We start from the raw sequence: 23,007 nt of genomic DNA, 5'->3' as shown, positions 1-23,007 counted from the left end.
AGGTTATTAATCTTAAAATGAACTTTAAAAATAAAGAGGGCATACCCTTAATCTTAAAGGGACATTTTATTGTAATACAATACTGCTCTAATTTGTTAGAATAGTTTATTATTATTAAAGAAATAATTGTTCCCCATTGCCAGTGATTGGTAGCTACGTGTGCTGCTCCTAACTGGCTCGCCAGAGAACTGCGCCTGGAAGCACAACTTTAGCTATGTGTTAAACCCCTTTAAAGAGGATACAGTGAGATACAAGCATTTCATTAATTAATAACAAAATTATCTGATTAATTAAGCATTTTACGACTACACTAGAATGTCATATGAAATATGAATTAATGGCTTTGACAGTGAATTTCATATTTTTTAAACAAACGTGTCCCATTTTACCAGACTGAGAGCCTATCATAATAAGAATTAATTCCCAAGTAAATTAAAAGGACGCTTGTTTTTTCTCTCCTGTGTCACACCATCTAAATTGAGTACATTCCTAAATCTTTCATGAAAAAAAATAAGATTGAAAAGGTCAGTGTCTAATCTTCATACACTGCACTCACATTCACAATTAAAGTAGTTCACTGAAAGTCATATTGTGTAGAAATGTATTACAGCCTATATATATATATATATATATATATATATATATATATATATATATATATATATATATATATATATATGTTGTACAATATTTTACAGCCTACATGCATTGTGCAGAGCTGTATCCAGTATTGTGTAGCACTGTGTAGCTTACAGCCAGCATGTATTGTGTAGCGTTGTGTTACAATATACACTATGTACACTATTATATATTATAGAGCACTGTGTTGCAGACAGTATATAGTACAGAGCCTGTGTTACAGTCAGTATATACTGTAGAGCACTGTGTTGCAGACGGTATATAGTACAGAGCCTGTGTTACAGTCAGTATATACTGTAGAGCACTGTGTTGCAGACGGTATATAGTGCAGAGCCAGTGTTACAGCCAGTATATACTGTAGAGCACTGTGTTGCAGACGGTATATAGTACAGAGCCTGTGTTACAGTCAGTATATACTATGGAGCACTGTGTTGCAGACGGTATATAGTAGAGAGCCTGTGTTACAGTCAGTATATACTGTAGAGCACTCTGTTGCAGACAGTATATAGTGCAGAGCCTGTGTTACAGCCGTTTATTCTGTAGAGCACTGTGTTGCAGACAGTATATAGTGCAGAGCCTGTGTTACAGCCGGTTATCCTGTAGAGCACTGTGTTGCAGACAGTATATAGTGCAGAGCCTGTGTTACAGCTGGTTATCCTGTAGAGCACTGTGTTGCAGACAGTATATAGTGCAGAGCCTGTGTTTCAGCCAGTATATACTATGGAGCACTATGTTTCGGACAGTATATAGTGCAAAGCCTGTGTTAAAGCCAGTATATACTATAGAGCACTGTGTTGCAGACAGTATATAGTGCAGAGCCTGTGTTACAGACAGTATATACTATAGAACACTGTGTTGCAGACAGTATATATTAAAGAGCCTGTGTTACAGACAGTATATACTATGGAGCACTGTGTTGTGGACAGTATATAGTGCAGAGCCTGTGTTACAGCCAGTTATCCTGTAGAGCACTGTGTTGTAGACAGTATATAGTGCAGAGACTGTGTTACAGCCGGTATATACTGTAGAGCACTGTGTTGCAGACGGTATATAGTGCAGAGCCCGTGTTACAGCCAGTATATCCTGTAGAGCACTGTGTTTCAGACAGTATATAGTACAGAGCCTGTGTTACAGACAGTATATACTATGGAGCACTGTGTTGCGGAAAGTATATAGTGCAGAGCCTGTGTTACAGCCAGTATATCATGTAGAACACTGTGCTGCAGACAGTATATAGTGCAGAGCCTGTGTTACAGCCAGTTATCCTGTAAAGCACTGTGTTGCAGACAGTATATAGTGCAGAGATTGTGTTACAGCCGGTTATCCTGTAGAGCACTGTGTTGCAGACAGTATATAGTGCAGAGCCTGTGTTACATCCAGTATTTCATGTAGAGTACTGTGTTGCAGACAGTATATAGTGCAGAGCCTGTGTTACAGCCAGTATATACTGTAGAGCACTGTGTTGCAGACAGTATATAGTGCAGAGCCTGTGTTACAGCCAGTATATACTGTAGAGCACTGTGTTGCAGACAGTATATAGTGCAGAGCATGTGTTACAGCCAATTATCCTGTAGAGCACTGTGTTGCAGACGGTATATAGTGCAAAGCCTGTGTTACAGCCAGTATATACTGTAGAGCACTGTGTTGCAGACAGTATATAGTGCAGAGCCTGTGTTACAGCCGTTTATCCTGTATAGCACCGTGTTGCAGACAGTATATAGTGCAGACCCTGTGTTACAGCCAGTATATAATGTAGATCAATGTGTTGCAGACAGTATATAGTGCAGAGCCTGTGTTTCAGCCAGTATATACTATGGAGCACTATGTTTCGGACAGTATATAGTGCAAAGCCTGTGTTAAAGCCAGTATATACTATAGAGCACTGTGTTGCAGACAGTATATAGTGCAGAGCCTGTGTTACAGCCAGTATATACTATAGAACACTGTGTTGCAGACAGTATATATTAAAGAGCCTGTGTTACAGACAGTATATACTATGGAGCACTGTGTTGTGGACAGTATATAGTGCAGAGCCTGTGTTACAGCCAGTTATCCTGTAGAGCACTGTGTTGTAGACAGTATATAGTGCAGAGACTGTGTTACAGCCGGTATATACTGTAGAGCACTGTGTTGCAGACGGTATATAGTGCAGAGCCCGTGTTACAGCCAGTATATCCTGTAGAGCACTGTGTTTCAGACAGTATATAGTACAGAGCCTGTGTTACAGACAGTATATACTATGGAGCACTGTGTTGCGGACAGTATATAGTGCAGAGCCTGTGTTACAGCCAGTATATCATGTAGAACACTGTGTTGCAGACAGTATATAGTGCAGAGCCTGTGTTACAGCCAGTTATCCTGTAAAGCACTGTGTTGCAGACAGTATATAGTGCAGAGATTGTGTTACAGCCGGTTATCCTGTAGAGCACTGTGTTGCAGACAGTATATAGTGCAGAGCCTGTGTTGCAGCCAGTATATCATGTAGAGCACTGTGTTGCAGACAGTATATAGTGCAGAGCCTGTGTTACAGCCAGTATTTCATGTAGAGTACTGTGTTGCAGACAGTATATAGTGCAGAGCCTGTGTTACAGCCAGTATATACTGTAGAGCACTGTGTTGCAGACAGTATATAGTGCAGAGCATGTGTTACAGCCAGAATATACTGTAGAGCACTGTGTTGCAGACAGTATATAGTGCAGAGCATGTGTTACAGCCAATTATCTTGTAGAGCACTGTGTTGCAGACGGTATATAGTGCAAAGCCTGTGTTACAGCCAGTATATACTGTAGAGCACTGTGTTGCAGACAGTATATAGTGCAGATGGAATTACAGAGGAAAGCATACACTTGGGCTGCACTCCTAGGTCAGGTTGCAAGTTAGTTGCAAATAATAATCACTTAGTTGCTGATCCAAGATTGGAATGTGGGAATAGGAATAGACACTACATTAAAATATAACTTTTATTGGGTTTAACAATTAAAATAGGAAAAATCATTAAAACCACACTTAAGTACCGACTGTAGTATGTAGAAATTTAATAACCGAATTTGTGGTTCAGTTAAGCAGTTATACCTGCTTGCATGCAAGCCTAATATACCTATCTAACGTAGTACATAACTTGCAAGTTACCAGTAGTAGTGATAGGTTGGCTTAACACTCTATATTAATACGTGTGTGCGAGAATAGAGTAAAGGGTAAGTCCACTTATATTTAGACAGGTAGTTAAACCATGACTGAGTATTGTCATATATGAGCTTAATGGACTAGCGTTGTGATGGCACACAATACTGTGACTCCATGTGCCCAAACTACTCCTAAATATTCATATGATAAACCACAATATAGAAAAGGTGAAAATAACTATAGGAGAGAGGTTGTGCTAAAATATTGGTTAGAAGCTTGCCACGTGTTTATATTGACATTGTAACATTCACAGGTTCACTTGTTATGTTGTCTCCGGTTTTATGTTACGGATAATTCACCATGTATTGTTTGGCCGGTATGTCTGTATATTATTTGACCCAAGAGTTATAGGTAATACAGTTAATGCTCTTAGTATTATTTAGCCGGTATGCATCAACATTCGATCGACCCAAGGGGTTGCAAATCATACAAGGCAAATGCGGTATCAATTGAACGTCTGTAGCGTGGGCTTTATTAGAGCTGATTAGATATTGGTCGTGCAGCGTCTAAACAATTGAAGTACCAGTCAGATGTGAGCTGTGTGAGCTCAATACTGTTTAGCCGGTATGCACAACTATAGTATTAACCCAAATCACTGTGAATAATACGAGGCAAGAAAGATGCCAGTCAAATATTTGTAGCGTGGGCTCCAATAGAGCTAAGCAGACATTGGCCGTGCAGCGTCTAAGCAAATAAAGTGACAGTCAGATGTGAGTAGCGTAAATTCAGTCGAAACTGAATGGACATAAGTCGTGCAGTGTCTAGATCCACTACTTGTCACCCACTTAATTCTCATATAGATTATTAGACTTAGTAAGGCAAGTGAGATGCCGGTCAGTTGTTTGTAGCATGGGCTCTAATAGAGCTAAGTAAATAGTAGCCGTACGGCGTTTAAATAGGTAAGGTATCAGTCAGGTGTGAGTAGCATGGACTCAGTTGAAACTGAATTATATTAGTCGTGCAGTGTCTCGGCCAAACACGTCCTCACACACTTGGTTCTCATATAAATTATTCACTTCAGCGTTCTGGGCTAGAGTCCCATGCATTCACTCTCAAACACACTTATAAATTTATGCAGGATAACTCAGATAACTGAAATTGTAATTTCATGATAAGTCTTATTGAAGGAGATAGTTACTCCATCTAATGACTACAGTAAAAGTTCGGTAGCTTAAGGCTAATCTAAAACACAGGAGCTCCTAGGACTCCTCACCATTGCCCTAACGTCCCTAACATGTTTCGCCACTTAGCGTGGCTTTTTCAAAGGTGAACGCGCCGCTCAGTAGTCGGCTATTTAAGGCTGCTTAGAATCACACCCACAAAAGGCGTGCATACACCTTCTGACCTATCAATGACGATTGAGGTGTATGTGTCATAATGAGGAGGGGATTAGCAGGATAGTCTCCGAAATGATTAACTGTTAGATGACTGGAAACGATAAAAAAGCACATTTATTGACTATCAAACTTATAGCAAACATTTGTATTATTGTGGACAGCTTCAGACGAATAGAGAATAATTAGATTAAAAGTTAGATAAACATTTGAGATTTCGTGACGTTAGTGTTTACCAACGGCACATTGCATAGTGTATATCTTTTGCCATTTAAACGTATGTTGAATAATGCTTTTTTAAGCAAGATCAGTGTCCATATATTGCAGTCCTATGTGTATGTACATTTGCTAGCTCCATAAATCTTAAACCTCCTGATACATAATCAAGAGAGAAACAGATATAGTTAGATGTACAATATTCTAATGTACATCTCTCAAACACTTAATTACGTTTGTATTTATTATAATATTTAAGGTCCTGGTGTTAACAGCGAAGATTGATGAAGGAAATGTGATGTTAGTGTGCTAATATTGTGTGAGAATAAACAAAATTGACCATTCGTGTGAAATTTACTATGTACGGTCATTTTATATTGTGAGTAGTGTCAGGGTTGCCTGAAATTATGATCGTGTGGTTCTAAAAGGATTATTATTTAGTAGTAAAAAAGTTTTTTTATTGTATATATAAGTGAGTGTTAAGGTGAATGCTGTCTCAATTTGTCGTGAAGTTTACAAAAATTGAGATATTATTTGCGTCAAACATAATGTGCATTATAAAGGAAACTTTTAAAGGTGATGTACAATAAGACAATTATAACATAAAGTTGTGCTAAGTGTTAAGATAGGGAAAAGGAAGATTGTGATCTATGATTTACTGGAACTGATAGGTTCGTTGTATGAATTGTAGTTAGAGAGATAAGAGAGTACACGGAGTGTCGCTCATAATTATTACACATAGGAAAATTAGGAATCCTATCAACAGCGTTTATTGGTCTTATTACAGAGTCGTGTGGGTATTATTCTCTATAGGTTTTAAATCTTAATTGCTTATTTAAAGCATTATGTGATGTTATACTTGGCTTAAAATCCACTTTATATTCTGTAAATTACAGAAATGAAACAAAGTTGTTATATTCATTTAGTCCATATGGTTGGACCGTATTAAGTAAAAATATCCATTTGCTTTCTGCTTGTAGCAGGATGTTTTCTAAATTGCCTCCTCGTACACCTAGTTGTATTTTTTCAATGCCAAAACATTTGAGTTCGGATTGTTTGGAATGATGATTTTTAAGGAAGTGACGTGCCACAGAAGTCAGATTTTTGCCTTCTTGAAGGTCTTTGCTTGCATTTTTTATGTTCCTCAGATGTTCTTGTAATCATGTTCTGATTTTTCTTGTTGTCATGCCTACGTAGGTTTTATTACATTGACATTGGAGGGCATAGACAACTCCCTCTGTGTGGCAATTGATGTATGATTTGATTTTATGTGTTTTTTGAAAACGATCGCGAATTTCTTCTTTTTTCAGCATGAAACTGCATGTGCTGCATGTGCCGCATTTATATGAGCCCTTCTTGAATGCTCCTTTAGTTTTGGGTCCTTGTAGATGACTTGGGCTGATTAAATCCTTCAGATTGCGTGTTCTCCTAAAGCCTGTTTGAATTCTATCACCCATAATGTGTGATAATATGGGGTCCGACGTTAATATGTGCCAGTTTTTTTGTAGGATGTCCACTACTTGTGTACTCTTGGAATTGTAAGTTGAGATAAATCTTATTTCTTGTTTTTTGGATTTGTTTTGCTTTTTTAACAAATCGTGTCTAAGAGTATTTTTCGCTCTGAATTCAGCTTTTTTAATGGACTTACGGCTATATCCTCTGGCAATTAGTCTTTCTTTTACTTCTTTAGCTCTTAGTTTGTAATTTTCTTCAGTGGAGCAATTACGTCTCATTCGCAAGAATTCACCCACTGGAAGTGCTTTGATTGTATTAGGAGCATGTGCACTTGTGCTATGAAGCAGGCTATTTGTAGCTGTCTTTTTACGGTGGACATCTGTTTCCAACATACCAGTTTGAGTTTTGATGATTTGGAGATCTAAGAAGTTAATCTTTGCTAGATCCGCTTCATAAGTTAATTTAATGTTCAGGTTGTTGGAATTTAGTTTTGCCATGAATTCGTCAAGTTCGTTTTTCGTGCCCTCCCACAAGAAGAGCACATCATCAATGTACCGAATCCATAGGGGGATTCTATTCAGATCTTCAGTATTATCATCTGAGAAAACATATTTTTGCTCCCACCAGCCGAGAAAAAGGTTGGCATAGGTGGGAGCGCATGCAGTGCCCATAGCGGTACCTCTTGTTTGGAGGTAAAAGCCATTATTGAATGTGAAGAAGTTATGTGTCAAAATGAATTGTAACAGTTGTAAGACAAAATCATCATGAGCAGGGTCTTCCTCAGAGCTCATTGACAGAAACCACTTCACAGCTTGAATGCCTAGTTCATGATTTATACATGTGTAGAGTGATTCTACGTCCGCTGTCACTAACCATGTAGTGGAAGTGAGATGTACATTTTCTAGTTGAACCAGAACATCCGTTGTATCTTGTACATAGGACGGTAGTTGAGGGAGAAAGTTTCTTAATCTATAGTCCAGATATTTGCTCGCTTTCTCAGTGAGACTATGTATGCCGGAGACAATTGGGCGACCGGGAGGACGTTTTTTGTTTTTATGTATTTTAGGAATTAGGTAGAAGGTTGCTACCGTTGGATTGGTGACTTTCAGGAATTGGAATTCCTTGCTTGTAATGATATTGTCATATCTGGCCATGTCTAGAATATTCATGTATTCATGGAGATACATTTGGTTGGGATTGAATGCCAGTTTCTTGTAGCAGGATGTATCTTTTAGTTGTTTGTCAGTTTCTGTTTTGTACATATTAATTGGCCATAATACAATATTCCCTCCCTTGTCGGAGTTTCGAATGATGACATCATCCCAGACCAAAAAGGCAAAACAGAAGCCAAACTACGAACAAAACAAACAAAAAGAATTGGAAACCCTATCAAAGAGCTCCAAGTCCCTTCTCACAAATGAGACTGACTCACTGAGAATAATAACAAGCAAAGAGTGTGCAAGCTGGAAATAAGTGTGTTTCAGATTTGCCAACCTCCTGATTGCTTCATTCACCACCTGAGCAATCGATTAGGGTATCTAAAAAATATACAAAGTGTTGGAAGTGGCGCCAATCAAGGCTCTCTGAATATTATTCAGAGAGCCTTGATTGGCGCCACTTCCAACACTTTGTATATTCACTGAGAATAATAAACCTATCTCAGAAATTACTATCGGAAGCACACATATCCATACTTTCCAAAGGAATGTCATTCTGTCCCACCCCAAACTTGGACAAATTCGAAACCATTAAAGATGTTCATCTATTTGTCCGCAAAATAGCACTAAAAAGATTCTACTGTGGAAAATCAAAATCACCTGAACCAGCTTTGGAACACATCTGGTCTGAAGAGGAGATGAATACACTGGAAACCCTAGAATCCTTACTATGTGAACATAGTCCACAAGTAGATTCAAGTCCAGATTTCACTAACGAAGCCAAATGGAGAGACAAGATAACCAATAAATCTACCTTCATGCCCAAACTAAGTCAATGCGCTCAATTACAAACATTCACAGATGTGGTTTGTGAAGAGATAAACAAATTACCAGACAAACCAACAACACATAATATGACCAAAAATGAATTAAAAGCATTGAATGAAATAAAACACTGGGATGATGTCATCATTCGAAACTCCGACAAGGGAGGGAATATTGTATTATGGCCAATTAATATGTACAAAACAGAAACTGACAAACAACTAAAAGATACATCCTGCTACAAGAAACTGGCATTCAATCCCAACCAAATGTATCTCCATGAATACATGAATATTCTAGACATGGCCAGATATGACAATATCATTACAAGCAAGGAATTCCAATTCCTGAAAGTCACCAATCCAACGGTAGCAACCTTCTACCTAATTCCTAAAATACATAAAAACAAAAAACGTCCTCCCGGTCGCCCAATTGTCTCCGGCATACATAGTCTCACTGAGAAAGCGAGCAAATATCTGGACTATAGATTAAGAAACTTTCTCCCTCAACTACCGTCCTATGTACAAGATACAACGGATGTTCTGGTTCAACTAGAAAATGTACATCTCACTTCCACTACATGGTTAGTGACAGCGGACGTAGAATCACTCTACACATGTATAAATCATGAACTAGGCATTCAAGCTGTGAAGTGGTTTCTGTCAATGAGCTCTGAGGAAGACCCTGCTCATGATGATTTTGTCTTACAACTGTTACAATTCATTTTGACACATAACTTCTTCACATTCAATAATGGCTTTTACCTCCAAACAAGAGGTACCGCTATGGGCACTGCATGCGCTCCCACCTATGCCAACCTTTTTCTCGGCTGGTGGGAGCAAAAATATGTTTTCTCAGATGATAATACTGAAGATCTGAATAGAATCCCCCTATGGATTCAGTACATTGATGATGTGCTCTTCTTGTGGGAGGGCACGAAAAACGAACTTGACGAATTCATGGCAAAACTAAATTCCAACAACCTGAACATTAAATTAACTTATGAAGCGGATCTAGCAAAGATTAACTTCTTAGATCTCCAAATCATCAAAACTCAAACTGGTATGTTGGAAACAGATGTCCACCGTAAAAAGACAGCTACAAATAGCCTGCTTCATAGCACAAGTGCACATGCTCCTAATACAATCAAAGCACTTCCAGTGGGTGAATTCTTGCGAATGAGACGTAATTGCTCCACTGAAGAAAATTACAAACTAAGAGCTAAAGAAGTAAAAGAAAGACTAATTGCCAGAGGATATAGCCGTAAGTCCATTAAAAAAGCTGAATTCAGAGCGAAAAATACTCTTAGACACGATTTGTTAAAAAAGCAAAACAAATCCAAAAAACAAGAAATAAGATTTATCTCAACTTACAATTCCAAGAGTACACAAGTAGTGGACATCCTACAAAAAAACTGGCACATATTAACGTCGGACCCCATATTATCACACATTATGGGTGATAGAATTCAAACAGGCTTTAGGAGAACACGCAATCTGAAGGATTTAATCAGCCCAAGTCATCTACAAGGACCCAAAACTAAAGGAGCATTCAAGAAGGGCTCATATAAATGCGGCACATGCAGCACATGCAGTTTCATGCTGAAAAAAGAAGAAATTCGCGATCGTTTTCAAAAAACACATAAAATCAAATCATACATCAATTGCCACACAGAGGGAGTTGTCTATGCCCTCCAATGTCAATGTAATAAAACCTACGTAGGCATGACAACAAGAAAATTCAGAACACGATTACAAGAACATCTGAGGAACATAAAAAATGCAAGCAAAGACCTTCAAGAAGGCAAAAATCTGACTTCTGTGGCACGTCACTTCCTTAAAAATCATCATTCCAAACAATCCGAACTCAAATGTTTTGGCATTGAAAAAATACAACTAGGTGTACGAGGAGGCAATTTAGAAAACATCCTGCTACAAGCAGAAAGCAAATGGATATTTTTACTTAATACGGTCCAACCATATGGACTAAATGAATATAACAACTTTGTTTCATTTCTGTAATTTACAGAATATAAAGTGGATTTTAAGCCAAGTATAACATCACATAATGCTTTAAATAAGCAATTAAGATTTAAAACCTATAGAGAATAATACCCAAACGACTCTGTAATAAGACCAATAAACGCTGTTGATAGGATTCCTAATTTTCCTATGTGTAATAATTATGAGCGACACTCCGTGTACTCTCTTATCTCTCTAACTACAATTCATACAACGAACCTATCAGTTCCAGTAAATCATAGATCACAATCTTCCTTTTCCCTATCTTAACACTTAGCACAACTTTATGTTATAATTGTCTTATTGTACATCACCTTTAAAAGTTTCCTTTATAATGCACATTATGTTTGACGCAAATAATATCTCAATTTTTGTAAACTTCACGACAAATTGAGACAGCATTCACCTTAACACTCACTTATATATACAATAAAAAAACTTTTTTACTACTAAATAATAATCCTTTTAGAACCACACGATCATAATTTCAGGCAACCCTGACACTACTCACAATATAAAATGACCGTACATAGTAAATTTCACACGAATGGTCAATTTTGTTTATTCTCACACAATATTAGCACACTAACATCACATTTCCTTCATCAATCTTCGCTGTTAACACCAGGACCTTAAATATTATAATAAATACAAACGTAATTAAGTGTTTGAGAGATGTACATTAGAATATTGTACATCTAACTATATCTGTTTCTCTCTTGATTATGTATCAGGAGGTTTAAGATTTATGGAGCTAGCAAATGTACATACACATAGGACTGCAATATATGGACACTGATCTTGCTTAAAAAAGCATTATTCAACATACGTTTAAATGGCAAAAGATATACACTATGCAATGTGCCGTTGGTAAACACTAACGTCACGAAATCTCAAATGTTTATCTAACTTTTAATCTAATTATTCTCTATTCGTCTGAAGCTGTCCACAATAATACAAATGTTTGCTATAAGTTTGATAGTCAATAAATGTGCTTTTTTATCGTTTCCAGTCATCTAACAGTTAATCATTTCGGAGACTATCCTGCTAATTCCCTCCTCATTATGACACATACACCTCAATCGTCATTGATAGGTCAGAAGGTGTATGCACGCCTTTTGTGGGTGTGATTCTAAGCAGCCTTAAATAGCCGACTACTGAGCGGCGCGTTCACCTTTGAAAAAGCCACGCTAAGTGGCGAAACATGTTAGGGACGTTAGGGCAATGGTGAGGAGTCCTAGGAGCTCCTGTGTTTTAGATTAGCCTTAAGCTACCGAACTTTTACTGTAGTCATTAGATGGAGTAACTATCTCCTTCAATAAGACTTATCATGAAATTACAATTTCAGTTATCTGAGTTATCCTGCATAAATTTATAAGTGTGTTTGAGAGTGAATGCATGGGACTCTAGCCCAGAACGCTGAAGTGAATAATTTATATGAGAACCAAGTGTGTGAGGACGTGTTTGGCCGAGACACTGCACGACTAATATAATTCAGTTTCAACTGAGTCCATGCTACTCACACCTGACTGATACCTTACCTATTTAAACACCGTACGGCTACTATTTACTTAGCTCTATTAGAGCCCATGCTACAAACAACTGACCAGCATCTCACTTGCCTTACTAAGTCTAATAATCTATATGAGAATTAAGTGGGTGACAAGTAGTGGATCTAGACACTGCACGACTTATGTCCATTCAGTTTCGACTGAATTTACGCTACTCACATCTGACTGTCACTTTATTTGCTTAGACGCTGCACGGCCAATGTCTGCTTAGCTCTATTGGAGCCCACGCTACAAATATTTGACTGGCATCTTTCTTGCCTCGTATTATTCACAGTGATTTGGGTTAATACTATAGTTGTGCATACCGGCTAAACAGTATTGAGCTCACACAGCTCACATCTGACTGGTACTTCAATTGTTTAGACGCTGCACGACCAATATCTAATCAGCTCTAATAAAGCCCACGCTACAGACGTTCAATTGATACCGCATTTGCCTTGTATGATTTGCAACCCCTTGGGTCGATCGAATGTTGATGCATACCGGCTAAATAATACTAAGAGCATTAACTGTATTACCTATAACTCTTGGGTCAAATAATATACAGACATACCGGCCAAACAATACATGGTGAATTATCCGTAACATAAAACAGGAGACAACATAACAAGTGAACCTGTGAATGTTACAATGTCAATATAAACACGTGGCAAGCTTCTAACCAATATTTTAGCACAACCTCTCTCCTATAGTTATTTTCACCTTTTCTATATTGTGGTTTATCATATGAATATTTAGGAGTAGTTTGGGCACATGGAGTCACAGTATTGTGTGCCATCACAACGCTAGTCCATTAAGCTCATATATGACAATACTCAGTCATGGTTTAACTACCTGTCTAAATATAAGTGGACTTACCCTTTACTCTATTCTCGCACACACGTATTAATATAGAGTGTTAAGCCAACCTATCACTACTACTGGTAACTTACAAGTTATGTACTACGTTAGATAGGTATATTAGGCTTGCATGCAAGCAGGTATAACTGCTTAACTGAACCACAAATTCGGTTATTAAATTTCTACATACTACAGTCGGTACTTAAGTGTGGTTTTAATGATTTTTCCTATTTTAATTGTTAAACCCAATAAAAGTTATATTTTAATGTAGTGTCTATTCCTATTCCCACATTCCAATCTTGGATCAGCAACTAAGTGATTATTATTTGCAACTAACTTGCAACCTGACCTAGGAGTGCAGCCCAAGTGTATGCTTTCCTCTGTAATTCCATACTCATACTCATACACCATGAACCCACATCTTGCCATACTGTAGTGGCATAATTGAAGATATAAATAGGTCTATTACACATAGGTAGTGCCATTGGTAACTTTTTCAAATTAAAGTATATAGTGCAGAGCCTGTGTTACAGCCGTTTATCCTGTATAGCACCGTGTTGCAGACAGTATATAGTGCAGACCCTGTGTTACAGCCAGTATATAATGTAGAGCACTGTGTTGCAGACAGTATATAGTGCAGAGCATGTGTTACAGCCAGTATATACTGTAGAGCACTGTGTTGCAGACAGTATATAGTGCAGAGCATGTGTTACAGCCAATTATCCTGTAGAGCACTGTGTTGCAGACGGTATATAGTGCAAAGCCTGTGTTACAGCCAGTATATACTGTAGAGCACTGTGTTGCAGACAGTATATAGTGCAGAGCCTGTGTTACAGCCGTTTATCCTGTATAGCACCGTGTTGCAGACAGTATATAGTGCAGACCCTGTGTTACAGCCAGTATATAATGTAGATCAATGTGTTGCAGACAGTATATAGTGCAGAGCCTGTGTTACAGCCAGTATATCATGTAGAGCACTGTGTTGCAGACAGTATATAGTGCAGAGCCTGTGTTACAGCCATTTATCCTGTATAGTACTGTGTTGCAGACAGTTATCCTGTAAAGCATTGTGTTGCAGACATTATATAGTGCAGAGCCTGTGTTATAGCCAGTATATACTGTAGAGCACTGTGTTGCAGACAGTATATAGTGCAGAGCCTGTGTTACAGCCAGTTATCATGTAGAGCACTGTGTTGCAGACAGTATATAGTGCAGAGCCTGTGTTACAGACAGTATATCATGTAAAGCACTGTGTTGCAGACAGTATATAGTGCAGAGCCTGTGTTACAGCCGGTTATCCTTTAGAGCACTGTGTTGCAGACAGTATATAGTGCAGAGCCTGTGTTACAGCCAGTATAACCTGTAGAGCACTGTGTTGCAGACGGTATATAGTGCAGAGCCTGTGTTACAGACAGTATATACTATGGAGCACTGTGTTGCAGACGGTATATAGTGCAGAGTCTGTGATACAGCCAGTATATACTATGGAGCACTGTGTTGCGGACCGTATATAGTGCAGAGCCTGTGTTACAGTCGGTTATCCTGTAGAGCACTGTGTTGCAGACAGTATATAGTGCAGAGCCTGTGTTTCAGCCAGTATATACTATGGAGCACTGTGTTGCAGACAGTATATAGTGCAGAGCCTGTTTTTCAGCCAGTATATACTATGGAGCACTGTGTTGCAGACAGTATATAGTGCAGAGCCTGTGTTACAGAGACAGTATATCATGTAAAGCACTGTGTTGCAGACGGTATATAGTGCAGAGCCTGTGTTACAGCCAGTATATACTGTAGAGCACTGTGTTGCAGACAGTATATAGTGCAGAGCCTGTGTTACAGCCGGTTATACTGTAGAGCACTGTGTTGCAGACAGTATATAGTGCAGAGCCTGTGTTACAGCCAGTATATCCTGTAGAGCACTGTGTTGCAGACAGTATATAGTGCAGAGCCTGTGTTACAGACAGTATATCATGTAAAGCACTGTGTTGCAGACAGTATATAGTGCAGAGCCTGTGTTACAGCCAGTATATACTGTAGAGCACTGTGTTGCAGACAGTATATAGTGCAGAGCCTGTGTTACAGTCAGTATATACTGTAGAGCACTGTGTTGCAGACAGTATATAGTGCAGAGCCTGTGTTACAGTCAGTATATACTGTAGAGCACTGTGTTGCAGACAGTATATAGTGCAGAGCCTGTGTTACAGCCAGTATATCCTGTAGAGCACTGTGTTGCAGACGGTATATAGTGCAGAACCTGTGTTACAGCCAGTATATACTATGGAGCACTGTGTGGCAGACGGTATATAGTGCAGAGCCTGTGATACAGCCAGTATATACTATGGTGCACTTTGTTGCAGACCGTATATAGTGCAGAGCCTGTGTTACAGCCAGTATATACTATGGTGCACTTTGTTGCAGACCGTATATAGTGCAGAGCCTGTGTTACAGCCAGTATATACTATGGTGCACTTTGTTGCAGACCGTATATAGTGCAGAGCCTGTGTTACAGCCAGTTATCCTGTAGAGCACTGTGTTGCAGACCGTATATAGTGCAGAGCCTGTGTTACAGCCAGTTATCCTGTAGAGCACTGTGTTGCAGACAGTATATAGTGCAGAGCCTGTGTTACAGCCAGTATATCCTGTAGAGCACTGTGTTGCAGACAGTATATAGTGCAGAGCCTGTGTTACAGACAGTATATCATGTAAAGCACTGTGTTGCAGACAGTATATAGTGCAGAGCCTGTGTTACAGCCAGTATATACTGTAGAGCACTGTGTTGCAGACAGTATATAGTGCAGAGCCTGTGTTACAGTCAGTATATACTGTAGAGCACTGTGTTGCAGACAGTATATAGTGCAGAGCCTGTGTTACAGTCAGTATATACTGTAGAGCACTGTGTTGCAGACAGTATATAGTGCAGAGCCTGTGTTACAGCCAGTATATCCTGTAGAGCACTGTGTTGCAGACGGTATATAGTGCAGAACCTGTGTTACAGCCAGTATATACTATGGAGCACTGTGTGGCAGACGGTATATAGTGCAGAGCCTGTGATACAGCCAGTATATACTATGGTGCACTTTGTTGCAGACCGTATATAGTGCAGAGCCTGTGTTACAGCCAGTATATACTATGGTGCACTTTGTTGCAGACCGTATATAGTGCAGAGCCTGTGTTACAGCCAGTATATACTATGGTGCACTTTGTTGCAGACCGTATATAGTGCAGAGCCTGTGTTACAGCCAGTTATCCTGTAGAGCACTGTGTTGCAGACCGTATATAGTGCAGAGCCTGTGTTACAGCCAGTTATCCTGTAGAGCACTGTGTTGCAGACAGTATATAGTGCAGAGCCTGTGTTACAGCCAGTATATCCTGTAGAGCACTGTGTTGCAGACAATTTTTAACCTTTTTTTTGCAGTGGCACACTTTTTTACATTAAAAAAATCCTGTGGCACACCACCATCCCAAAATTTTTAAAAAAATCACACATTGTAGCCTAATACAGCATATATATACACATACACACAAACACACACATACTGTATGTATTGTGCTGTTATGCCATGCCTCCTACAAACTACCCCTGCACTGGGAGTAAAAAAACAAGCAAAGTTTAAAAAATATGTCACACTGTTGTCAGTCTGCCGTGGCACACCTGAGGATCTCTCACGGCACACTAGTGTTCCACGGCAAACTGGTTGAAAAACACTGCTGTAGAGCACTGTGTTGCGGACCGTATATAGTGCAGAGCCTGTGTTACAGCCAGTTATCCTGTAGAGCACTGTGTTGCAGACAGTATATAGTGCAGAGCCTGTGTTACAGCCAGTATATCCTGTAGAGCACTGTGTTGCAGACAATATATATAGTGCAGAGCCTGTGTTACAGACAGTATATACTATGGAGCTCTGTGTTGCAGACAGTATATATTGAAGAGCCTGTGTTACAGCCAGCATATACTACAGATAATTATGTTGCAGACAGTATATACTATAGACCTCTGTGTTGCAGACAGTACATACTATGGAGCACTGATTACAGATGGTATATACTATGGAGCACTGTGTTGCAGAAAGTATATACTATGGAGCACTGTGTCAAAGCGAGTATAAACTATGGAGCACTGTTGCAGACAGTATATATTGCAGAGCCTGTGTTGCAACCAATAACCACTGCATGTCACATAAACACAATAGTAAGAGAGAGCTGGAGAAATGTCATCTAAACTACAATAGCCACACAAAAACATAAATTATGCTTACCTGATAATTTCCTCTCCATCTGTATGAGGAGAGTCCAGAGCTTCATTCCTTACTTCTGGGGATACAGAACCTGGCCACCAGGAAGATGCAAATACACCCCAGCCAAAGGCTTAAATACCTCCCCCACTCCCCTCATCCCCCAGTAATTCTGCCAAGGGAACAAGTAACAGTAGGAGAAACATCAGGGTATAAATGGTGCCAGAAGAAAAAAAAAATTGGTTTGCCCAACGGAGAAAACGTGCGGGGGCTGTGGACTCTCCTCATACAGATGGAAAGGGAATTATCAGGTAAGCATAAATTATGTTTTCCATCTTAATATGAAGAGAGTCCACGGCTTCATTCCTTACTTGTGGGAAATATATACCCAAGCTCTAGAGGACACTGAATGAAAACTGGAGGGTAAAAGAGAGGTGGGCCCTATTCTGAGGACACCACAGCCTGCAAAACCTTTCTCCCAAAAGCTGCTTCAGCCGAAGCAAAAAAGTCAAATTTGTAAAACTTTGAAAAAGTATGTAAGGAGGACCAGGTAGCCGCCCAACAAATCTGCTCCATAGAGGCCTCATTCTTGAAGGCCCAAGATGAAGCCACAGCTCTAGGTGAATGAGCCGTAATCCTCTGAGGAGGAGTATGTCCCGCTGTTTTATATGCCAAGCTAATAATGCCCCTCAACCAAAAATATAGGGAAGTGGACAAAGCCTTCTGCCCTCTACGCTTCTCAGAATAGACAACAAACAATGCCGAAGTCTGTCTAAAATTCTTTGTGGCCTGAAGATAGAATTTCAAAGCCCGAACCACATCCAGATTATGAAGTAATCGTTCCTTTGAAGAAGGAGGATTAGGACACAAGGAAGGAACCACAATCTCCTGATTGATGTTGCGATCAGACACAACCTAAGGGAGAAAACCCAACCCAGTGCGAAGAACAGTCTTATCAGCATGAAAAACTAGGTAAGGAGGCTCACATTGCAAGGCCGCCCTCTCAGAGACTTGGCATGCCGAAGCAATAGTAAGTAGAAAAAGAACCTTCCAAGACAGTAATTTAATGTCAACCGAATGCATGGGCTCAAATGGAGTCCTCTGCAAATCCTTAAGAAACAGATTTAAGCTCCAAAGAGGAGCGGAATGTCTAAAGACAGGCCTGATTCTAGACAGAGCCTGAACAAAGACTGTACATCAGGAAGCTCAGCGAGCCACTTGTGCAATAGCACAGATAGAGCCGAAATCTGTCCCTTTAAGGAACTAGCGGCAAGTCCCTTCGCCAAACCGTCTTCGAGAAAGGAAAGAATCCTGGACAACTTGACCTTATGCCAGGGGAATCCACGATCTTCACACTAGAATAAGTAGGTCCTCCACACCTTATGATAGATGCGATGGGTGACTGGCTTTCTAGCTTGAATGAGAGTATCAATCACTCTCTCCGAAAAACCTCTCTTGGCTAGGACTAAGTGTTCAATCTCCACGCAGTCAGCCTCAGAGAATCTAGATTCTGATAAACAAAAGGACCCTGTTCCAGCAGATCTCTGCGACAAAGTAACCTCTATGGAGGAGATGAAGACATCCCCACCAGGTCCACGAACCACATCCTTCGTGGCCACGATGGAGCTATCAAAATAGCCGAAGCTTGCTCCTGCTTGGTTCTGGCCCACTACACAAGGGAGAAGTGGTAACGGAGGAAAGATGTAAACTAGGCTGAATCTCCAAGGCACTGCTAATGCATCTATCAGCTCTACCTGAGGATCAATGGACCACGACCCGTATCTGGGTAGCTTGGTATAGAGTCTGGACGCCATGAGATCTATCTCCGGTGTCCCCCATCTGCAGCAAATCTCCGCAAACACCTCGGGATGGAGAGACCAATCCCCTGGATGAAATGATTCTCTGCTGAGAAAATCCGCTTCCCAGTTGTCCACGCACGGAATGTGGATCGCTGACAGCAAACAGTTGTGGGCTTCTGCCCATTCCAGAATCCGAGATACTTCCCTCATTGCTAGGGAGCTTCTCGTCCCCCCCTGATGGTTGATGTAAGCCACCAAGGTTATGTTGTCTGATTGGAATCTGATAAACTGGGACGAACCCAGAAGAGGCCAAGCCTTCAGAGCATTGAAGATAGCTCGAAGATCCAAAATGTTGATCAGGAGGAGAGTTTCCTTTTGAGTCCACAGGCCCTGTGCCTTTCTGGCACCCCAAACAGCTCCCCATCCTGATAGACTTGCATCCGTAGTCACAATCTCCCAGGATGGTCTCAAGAAGGATGTCCCTTGGGACAGGTGATCTGGACAGAGCTACCAAGAGAGCTGTTCCACTGCCTCAGCATGCACAGGTGAAGAGGTCTCAGATGGAATCTGGCGAATGGGATGATATCTATGCTGGACACTATGAGCCCTATTATCTCCATTCACCAGGCCACAGAGGGCCTTAAGGAGGTCTGGAGGGCAAGACAATTGGAAGTAATCTTGCAACGTCTCTGGTCTGTAAGAAATATCCTCATGGATATGGAATCTATTATCGTACCGAGGAATTCCACCCTGGTACTGGGAACCAGAGAACTCTTTTCTAAGTTTATCTTCCATCCATGAGATCAAAGAAGAAGTAGAAGAGCTCTTGAATGGTCCTCTGCCAGCCAACAGGACGGAGCCTGAACCAGGATCTTGTCCAAATATGGCGCTACTGCAATACCTCTGGATCTCGCCACCGCGTGCAGAGCCCCCAGAACCTTTTTAAAGACTCTTGGAGCAGTAGCTAGACCAAATGACAGAGCAACAAACTGGAAGTGCTGGTCCAGAAAGGTGAATCTTAAGAACTTGAAGTGATCCTTGTGTATTAGCACATGAAGGTAAGCATCCTTCAAATCTATCATAGTCATTAAGTGTCCCTCTTGAACTAAGGCAGAATGGACCTTATCATCTCCATCTTGAATGATGGGACCGACAGGAACTTGTTTAAGCACTTTAGGTCTAGGTTCGAGTAGTACCCCAGACCTTTCTCTGCTAGACGTAGCAGCACAATTACTCCCAGGGAGGAGAGATCCCTCACGTACCCTAGAAAAGCTTCTAGTTTTTCTGGTCTTGAAGACAGTTTTGATAAGAGGAATCTGCCCCTGGGTGGATGAGTTTTGAAACCTATCCTGTAACCCTGGGCGATGACCTCCAGAACCCAAGGGTCTTGCATGTCCCCAAGCCTATCCTTCACAAAGAGAGATAGTCTGCCCCCAACTCGGATCGGGGCTGCCCCTTCATGCCGATTTTGTTTCGGCAGGCTTCTTGTTCTGCTTGGATTTATTCCAAGATTGAGACGGTTCCAAGTTGGGATTTATCCGATCGAAAGGGACAGAAATTAGGACCATGTCCTTTAGGTTTATTTTTCTTATCCTGCTGTAGAAAGGCAACTTTGCCCTCAGTGACCATGGATATGATTGAGTCCAGGCCTGGACCAAAAAGAATCTTACCCTTAAATGTAAGGGAAAGTAGTCTAGAATTTAAAGTCATGTCCGCAGACCAAGACTTCAGCCAGAGTGCCCTACGGGCTAGAACAGAGAAACCTGATGTCTTGGCATTTAGGCTAATGATCTGCATATTTGCATCACAGATAAAAGAATTAGCTACCCTCAAGGCCTTAATTCTTTCCTGGATCTCCTCGAGGGGAGTTTCCACCTCGATCATCTCCGATATGGAGTCGCACCAATATGTAGCGGCTCCAGCTACTGCTGCAACTGCCGCTACAGGTTGAAACAAATACCCCATGTGCTGAACCTTTTTTATTAACAGAGTTTCTAGCTTCTTATCCATGGGCTCCTTAAACGACAAACTATCCTCAAGCAGGACAGTAGTGCGCTTAGCAAGCGTGGAGATAGCTCCATCCACCTTAGGGACGGAACCTTTCAACTCCAATTGCGAGTCCGGAACAGGGAACAATTTCTTAAAGGAAGAAGAAGGTGAAAAAGAAGATCCAAGTCTTTCCCATTCATTCTTAATAATATTTGCCATTTTTACAGGAACCGGTAAAGGGTCTGTGGCACCACCCTGTCCTCATAAATCTTATCAAGTTTAGGAATAGAAGGTTCCTCAGGTAATTTAGGTTCTGGAATCTCTAAAGTAGCCAACAATTCCTTTAACAAAAAGCGTAAATGCTTGATCCTTAATCTAAAGTCTGGCTCCTCCGCAGCCGGAGGTTTAGAGGCAGCAGATTCCGACCCAGAAAGAGCATACTCTGAAGTATCAGAGGCGTCCTAATCAGCGGATAATCTAGTATCAGATAAATCCAACAAATTAGTAGATGACCCCTGGGAAGGATAGCAATATTTAACCTTTCGCTTGCGCTTAGCAGGGTGAGGTAAAGCACTGAAGGCCGCAGACACTGCTGTTTGTAGCTGTTCAGTAAAGTCTGGCGGTAAGAGGGCCCCTCCCGAAGGAGGATTAGGAGTGCAATAGGAAGCTGCATGTGTAATAGGAGATGACGGAGACCCCTCAGAGGTGGACCGCTCATTGGTACTTAAGATCTTGGATTTCTTAGATATAAGTACTTTATCAAGGCATGTGGAACAAAATTGAGCAGGCGGGAATACCGTAGCCTCCACTCAATAAAAACAGGTATTAGATTTAGGTAAAGAGGGAGTACCCTCTAACACATAAGGGTCCTCCATAGCTAGCGCTTTCAAGATAGACTATAGACAAAGATAAATGGCACCTTTATACTCCGAATGGCTGGGGCAGTCACCACCTCCTATGACCCAGGCCCCACAGAGAAACCGCTTTGTCTCCTGTAAACCGCAAAGTCAGGAAAGAGGAAATCAATGACACCTCACCCGGTTACGTTATGTGCCATGCAGGACCGCCCCTGCTCCTGGAATAAGCGTGCCAAATCTAACAGGCTGCGCAGTTATCCAAATACGAAAGTAAAACCTGAATGGCTAAACATCTGTCGAGCCTCAGCATAAAACATAATAAAGCAAATTATGTGTAAATCCCCCATGTTCAATAATCCCCTTCCGGAGATATTAACCTTTGATTCCATACAGATATAAGGAGTCACATTGTGACCCTGTGTTCTTGCGTTATCATAAAATGAAATGATCTTACCAGAATCACCGCGGTGGAACAGACACACAGCTTCTCATGTTTGACAGTCTTGTAGCATCGCACCTGACATGGACTTGAGTGATAGAAGCAGGCAGTGAAACTCGTCAGCACTGATTGCTTAGGGGCTGTTAATACGAGTCTGGATGGTTTTTCGCAGAAAGACTCTCCCTGCATCTCCAGACCCTAACATTCGTCAATGCTCTCACTGAGAGGCTGACAAGACTACTTAAAACTACAGTCCCATACCGAAGAGTACTACCCTCCATAAGAGACTACTCCGAATCTTCCGGTGACGAAAGGCAAAGAATGACTGGGGTATGAGGGGAGTGGGGGAGGTATTTAAGCCTTTGGCTGGGGTGTCTTTGCCTCCTCCTTGTGGCCAGGTTCTGTATTCCCACAAGTAAGGAATGAAGCTGTGAACTCTCCTTGTTTTTA

General features: G+C 40.7%; 1 protein-coding gene across 1 annotated transcript in view; it reads right to left on the bottom strand.

Annotated features, from left to right (window-relative positions):
* ARHGEF17 (Rho guanine nucleotide exchange factor 17) overlaps window positions 1-23,007 on the bottom strand; it is a 591,511-nt gene that overhangs the window by 174,882 nt on the left and 393,622 nt on the right. The window lies entirely within an intron of this gene.

This window comes from Bombina bombina, chromosome 3 (assembly GCF_027579735.1).
Source record: "Bombina bombina isolate aBomBom1 chromosome 3, aBomBom1.pri, whole genome shotgun sequence".
Classification (NCBI taxonomy): Eukaryota; Metazoa; Chordata; class Amphibia; order Anura; family Bombinatoridae; genus Bombina; species Bombina bombina.
Note: the sequence above shows the minus strand (reverse complement) of the source record. Positions and strands in the feature narration are given on the sequence as shown.